General features: G+C 49.4%; 1 long non-coding RNA gene across 1 annotated transcript; it reads left to right on the forward strand.

Moving 5' to 3' along the window:
- Positions 1-2,715: 2,715 nt before the first annotated feature.
- Positions 2,716-5,778, forward strand: LOC143442596 (uncharacterized). The gene is made up of 4 exons (XR_013110874.1): positions 2,716-2,877; positions 3,080-3,194; positions 4,376-4,496; positions 4,854-5,778. It is a non-coding gene; the product is annotated as an uncharacterized LOC143442596 (long non-coding RNA).
- The last annotated feature ends 355 nt before the right edge of the window (positions 5,779-6,133 follow it).

A 6,133-nucleotide genomic window follows, 5' to 3' on the forward strand; every position in this document is an offset into this window, starting at 1 on the left:
GAGCAGGGCCATGGGATGTTAGCAGGGTGAGGCTTTATCAGGTTGGAGAGGAACCTGGGATGGGCCAAAGAGAGCTGGGGCAGGTAAGAGATGTGACAGGAGGGGGTGGGGCAGGCCTTCTCCCCAGCAGAAAACTCCCATGTTGGGAAGAGACAAACCTAGAAAGAAATGAATAAACTCAAAGTCTTCACTGATGCAGGGACTCGGGGCTGGAGGCTGAAGAAGGCAGAAGACAGAACATGAGGGTGAGTGGGTCAGAGTCAAGCTCCTGAAGTGACACACAGGCTGGGTCTGGATTCTTCCTTCCCCTCCCTGCCCCCACGCATTTATATGTTCATGTGAGTGCATATATGTAGATTATGTATGTGCAGTGGCACTCATGTGAGCACATGTAAACTGAAGATCAACACTGGCTATCTTCCTCAATTACTTTCCACCATAGTTTTTGAGACAGAGTCCCTCACTGACCCTAGAGCTCACCAGTTTGGCTAGCCGGGTCCAGGGAGGCTGGGATTACAGGCACACACCGGAGTCAGCTTTTATGTGGATACTGGAGACTAAACTTGGGGCCTTTGTTTCTGGCGCACCCCCCCCCCCACACACACACACAGTCAACAGAGCCATGGGTCAGTTCGGGGCGTTACTCATCGGCAGCCCACAACTCAGTAAGAACCATTGTGATCCAAAGCTGGCACCTGACAAATGCTCAATAAAAAGACTTGGAAGCGATGGCGGTAAACGTGTGAGGGAAATAAAGGCCAGAGGAAGGAGGAATATGTTTTCAATACCAAAATGGCAATTCAACCCCAGCACTGCCAAAGAATTTTATGTCTTTCCAGAATTGAGTGTGTGTTGGTCTTGTTAGGGTAGTAGGGACACACAGCTTAGCAGGCCTGCCAGCAGCCTGAGGAGTCTCCCTCCCCCTTAGGGACACCATGAAGATAGAGCCAGATCCTTGCTTATACCACAGAAAAGTATTTGAGGACAAGCCAACAGGGACAAAGCCAGTTTATTAAGCAGAGTTAAAGGCTGGCCTGTGCCTTAGATTTAAGGGTACAGTATAGCTTCATGCCATGGATGTATGCTTCTCAAAAGATTCCTCAAGATAGGTGTCTTTAAAAGGGCCTTATAAGCCAACAGTGGTGTTATACACCTTTAATCCCAGCACTCAGGTGGCAAAGGTAGACAGATCCCTGAGTTCAAGGCCATCCTGGTCTAGAGAGAGTTTCATGACAGCCAGGGCTACACAGAGAAACCCTGTCTAGAAAAAAAACAAACAACAACAAAAGCAACATTTAAAAATTAAGTCATATATATATATATATATATATATATATATATATATATGTATATTTTTTTTATCTTAAAGAATTACTTTTGGAGGGCTGGTGTGCTGGCTCAGAGGTTAAGAGCACCCACTCACTGCTTTTGCAGAGGACCTGAGCTCCCAACATTCCAAAGGTGGCTTAATATTGCCAGCATCAAGGGATCCAAAGCTCTAGTCTGGCCTTTTTGGGCATCTGCATGAAAATGGTTATACACACACACACACACACACAGAGAGAGAGAGAGAGAGAGAGAGAGAGAGAGAGAGAGAGAGAGAGAGAGAGGATAATTTCTCCTTGGAAATGGAATAATAAAGAAGTTTTCTCTAGCACATTGTTTGGGTTTAGGAAGAGCGGCACCCTGGCATGCTAAACCGAAGGCTGTAAACACTGTAGCTCTAGGTAGGCATAGTTCATTTTTTTAAATTGAACAGTTTTTGTTTTTTTGTTTTTGTTTTTCGAGATAGGATTTCTCTGTATAGCCTTGGCTGTCCTGAAACTTACTCTGTAGACCAGGCTGGCCTGGAACTCAGAAATCCGCCTGCCTCTGTGCTGGGATTAAAGGCGTGTGCCACCACCACTGCCCGGCAAATTGAACAGTTTTTAAAATTGTACTTGTTGCTGTGTGTGCTGGGAGTGGGTGTGGATATGTCACTGGAGTGCTTTGGAGGTCACAAGGCAACTTTGTGGTCCTTATTTCTCCTCCTGCTCCTCCTGCTCTTCCTCCCCCTCCCGATCCTCCTTCTAGGTATATATTGGTGTTTTGCCTGCCTGTATAACTGTGTGAGGGTGTCAGATCTTGAAGTTACAGACAGTTGCAAGCTGCCGTGTCAGTGCTCGAAACTAAACCCAGGTTTTCTGGAAGAGCAGTCTGCGCTCTATGCCCACTGAGTCATCTCTCCTGCCCCTGTTTGTTATTCTCAACATTCGTGGTTGAGAAGTCTTTGGGCTTCTCTCTATGGGTAATTTTGGTTTCATCAGTTATGGTGACGTTTCCTTTCTCATTTAAAAATTACATGTATTGATTTATTAATTTATGCATATGTGCCACAGCACACATGTGGAGGTCGGAGGGTACTTTGTGGGAGTCAATCCTCTCCCTGCCACTCTGTGGGTCCCAGAGATCAAACTTCAGGACTTCAGGCTTGGAGGCCAGCATCTTTACCTGCTGAGCCATCTTACATGTTGAAATTTCTTGACTTTCATTCAGCGGGAAAAGCAAGCTAGTTCCCCAGAGCTTCTCTCTCCCCCTGTTCCTTTTATTTATTTTTCTATCTTTCTGTCCTGCCTCAATCCCACAAGGAGTTTCTTAATTCAATGGGGAAATACTTGTGGAGCAGGCTGTGGGCAGGGAAGGGAGGTGAGATGCACCAGCCCAGTCCACCATCACTGGGGAACCCACTCCAAGCACTGGAAGGCAGCCGGGCAGGCAGAGCTGCTCCCCAGGACTGAGGAAGGATTTCCATTCTGTCTTTATAGATTGTGACTTCCTGGCACTGGGTCTGGAACACTTGAGTCCTGTTCCCTGTGTGATCTTCCCTCTGCTCTAAAGGTAAGGAACCCCCACCCCCACCCCCGAAAGGAGAGGGCGGCGGGATAGTTTGTGTTGGATTTCTGGCAATGTCACAGTCTCAAGGATGGAGAGATTCATCTGGTTCTCCCTACACCAACCATTTCTACGGCAGCGGGAGGGGGCCAAGTGGCATGCTAATTCTCGCTGGAACACAACCAGGCTGACAGTTCCCCCGCTCTAGGCCTGATGGGTGAATCCAGGCATCTTGGCGCTCTGCTGACATCATGGAAAATCTTAGCTGCATGGCCGCAGAGCGCACACTTGCCAATTAGCAGGGAAGCCCACAGAGGAAAGAGGTATGAGGTTTTGAATTATCCCTGCGGGAGACAAAGGGCCATTGCCTGACGCCTGAGAGAGGCTGTTCTGTGCACAGCTTGGGCAGCCCACATCTACGGTGGCACCAGGCCAGACATCATCTCTCCAGACAGGAGGAGGTGGGGGCAGGGAGCGGCCTTTGTTTGTCTCAGGCACCTGTGCCCAGTGGAGCTACCTGGATGGGAGGGAGGGGAGGAAGGATGACAGAGGCGGGGATCTTGCTGGAGAGTGGAAATGACAAATGTCTCCCATCGGGAACCCTGCGTGCTGTCCTGCAGGAACATTCCGGTGATTTGCATTCTGACAGGGTGGGAGGTACTCCTGCCCACTGCTCCCCCATTCCACCCAGTTCCCATTCCAGCCCAATTCAGAATGAGGTGCTGGCCCAGGTGACCCCTGGAGTAGCCCCTAAAGCCGCTAAGTGATTCCCCAAGAGGCACTATTGAAAGTCTTTACCTCTCCAGAAAGCTTGCGGTAAGGTCAAAGCTTCCCCTGGAGTGTGTGTGTGGTGGGGGGGAGTCTTGCCTATAACATTTCAGCACTGGGGAGGCTGGGGAGAGAGGATCGCGGAGTTTGAAGCCTGTCTACATAGTGAGTTCCAGGGCAGCCTGACTTATATCTGGAGACTTTTCTCTTAAATAAAACTAAAGAGGCCAAAGCTTGTCAAGGTGACTCAGTGGGTGAAGGGAGGACCAAAGTCAGAATACACACACACAGAGAGAGAGAGAGAGAGAGAGAGAGAGAGAGAGAGAGAGAGAGAGAGAGAGAGAAGCAAATAAAATAAATGTAAATTTAAAGGCACAAAGGGTATGCAAAAACCCTTCCTGATTGAGGGGTGGGATGGGGCTTGGGGAAGGGGTTCCGGATAATGACCCGGTGGGAAGCCATTTGATTGTATCAAGAAGCCTTTGTCTTAGGGAGAGTGTGTGTGAGGTGAAGACTTAGTAGCAGGACTGGTTTTCCAAGGCAGGCACGGTGTACAAGCTGCTTGCTGGCAAGCCTTGCACACGCATCCTGAAGCCCTGCAGGCTTCCAGCTCAGGAAGCCCACAGGCACCGGAACCTCCCTGTTTCTTATCCTGGGAGATACCACCTGCAGTCTGGAGCTCTGGAGATGGGGGAGGGGGGGTGGTGAATATGATGATGTGGTGTGCATTCCTCAGAGAGAAGAGCCAGGTGCTGATGCTGGGCAGAGGCCTGCTACTGTTTCTGCTTCCTGGTGACTTCCCACTTCCACAGGCTGGGCACATGTCTGGATGCTCCAATTTGTAGGATCAGTCAGAGGCAAGTGTCCCACGACAGGAGCCCCTGGTTGAGGCCTGTTTCTTTAGGAGGGAGGCCTGGGGGACTGCGGGGAGGATCTAAGAATTGTTAACCTCTGCAGGGATAGCAGGAAGGTTAGCTCAGCAGGCTGGGTGCTCCAGAAAGAAGGGGCTGCACAGGGGCCTATCTGCCGCTGGGAAATCAACTTATCCTTGCAAGTTACTCTGTGCAGGGCAGAGGAAGGATCCCTGCTACTTTCTTCTCTTGAAGAGCTCAGGCCTTTTCATGGGAATTCCCACTTCCCATGGCCTGGTGCCTACGTGTTCTCTCATCATGGCCCCCAGAGACCCACCACTGCCCCCTGGATGTTCCCTCTAGGTCCCTGGCAACCAAGGGCCAGAGAAAAGCTTAGCTTCTGAGCCAAGAGACCGCCCGTCCTTCTTCCTGGACATCAAGAAACCAGTGTGGTACCGGGGCAGGCATGGGAGCTGTCCACTCCACATGCCATCAGTGAGAACACCCAGGCCCCGCAGCAAGTTTGAAAACAATAATAAAACACATGGAAAGCTAGCCTGCTTTTTATTAAACAGCACACACCTTAATACTGAACGAGTCTGATTGACACCAGTTGTTTACACACTGAAACATGTTGTGTCCTTGTAGAGGCCTAATGCGTATGTAAGCTTCAAATTAGCACACTTTAAAAATGATGCGTCTTGGCCCCTGACACCAGAATGGCTGCCTGCATTCATCTGGAAAGCAACTCCTTAAAGTTTGGGACTGCTTGGGATGGCCATGCTTACCTTTAAAAAAAAATTTCTTGAGGCTGGAAAGATGGCTCAATGGTTGAGAGTAATTGCTGCTTTTGCAAAGGACCAGAATTTAGTTCCCAGCACTCCTCCTGGGTGAATCAAAACTGCCTGTAACTCCAGCTTTAAAGAATCGACACTCTCTTTTGGGCTCCATGGGCACGTTCACCCATGTGCGCACACGCACGAGCACACACACACTCACCCATCCACAGGCAAACACACATGTATACACATATGCACATACACATGGAAAAACACATTCACACATACACATACAAATTCACAAGCACACACTCATACACACAGTAAAAATAAAATAAAATAGCCAGGTATGGTGGCTTCACTCCTTTATTCCCAACACTGAGGAGGCAGAGGCAGGTGGATCTCTGTGAGTTCCAGGGCAGACTAGTCTATATAGCAAGTTCTAGGCTGGCCAGGATGCACAGTGAGACCACTTCCCCAAAACAAAACTAAATAAACGTTTAACAGTATTTATTTATTTATTTATTTATGTGTGCATTTGGTGTGTGGGTGTGTGGGCATACGCGCGTGTCAAGGCAGAAGCATACTCTGGTGTACAGACAGAGGTCAGAGGACAACTTTCAGGCGTTGGTTCTCCCCTTCCACATTGTTGAAGAAGGGTCTTGTTTCTGCCAGGGTGCTGTGTACCCTGGGCTGGCCCAAGAGGTGTCTGGCAGTTCTCTCCTCTGTTATCTTGCTGTAGGCTTTCCCTCAGTCTCCAGGTGTCTCTGTATGCCTCCCCCTGCAGACTCCCACTCTCCTGTGTGGGACAGGACAGCTGTGTGGTAGTAAGCTACAGCAGCACAGTGCTGGCATCATCTAAGA

Source organism: Arvicanthis niloticus, chromosome 6 (genome assembly GCF_011762505.2).
Source record: "Arvicanthis niloticus isolate mArvNil1 chromosome 6, mArvNil1.pat.X, whole genome shotgun sequence".
NCBI lineage: Eukaryota > Metazoa > Chordata > Mammalia > Rodentia > Muridae > Arvicanthis > Arvicanthis niloticus.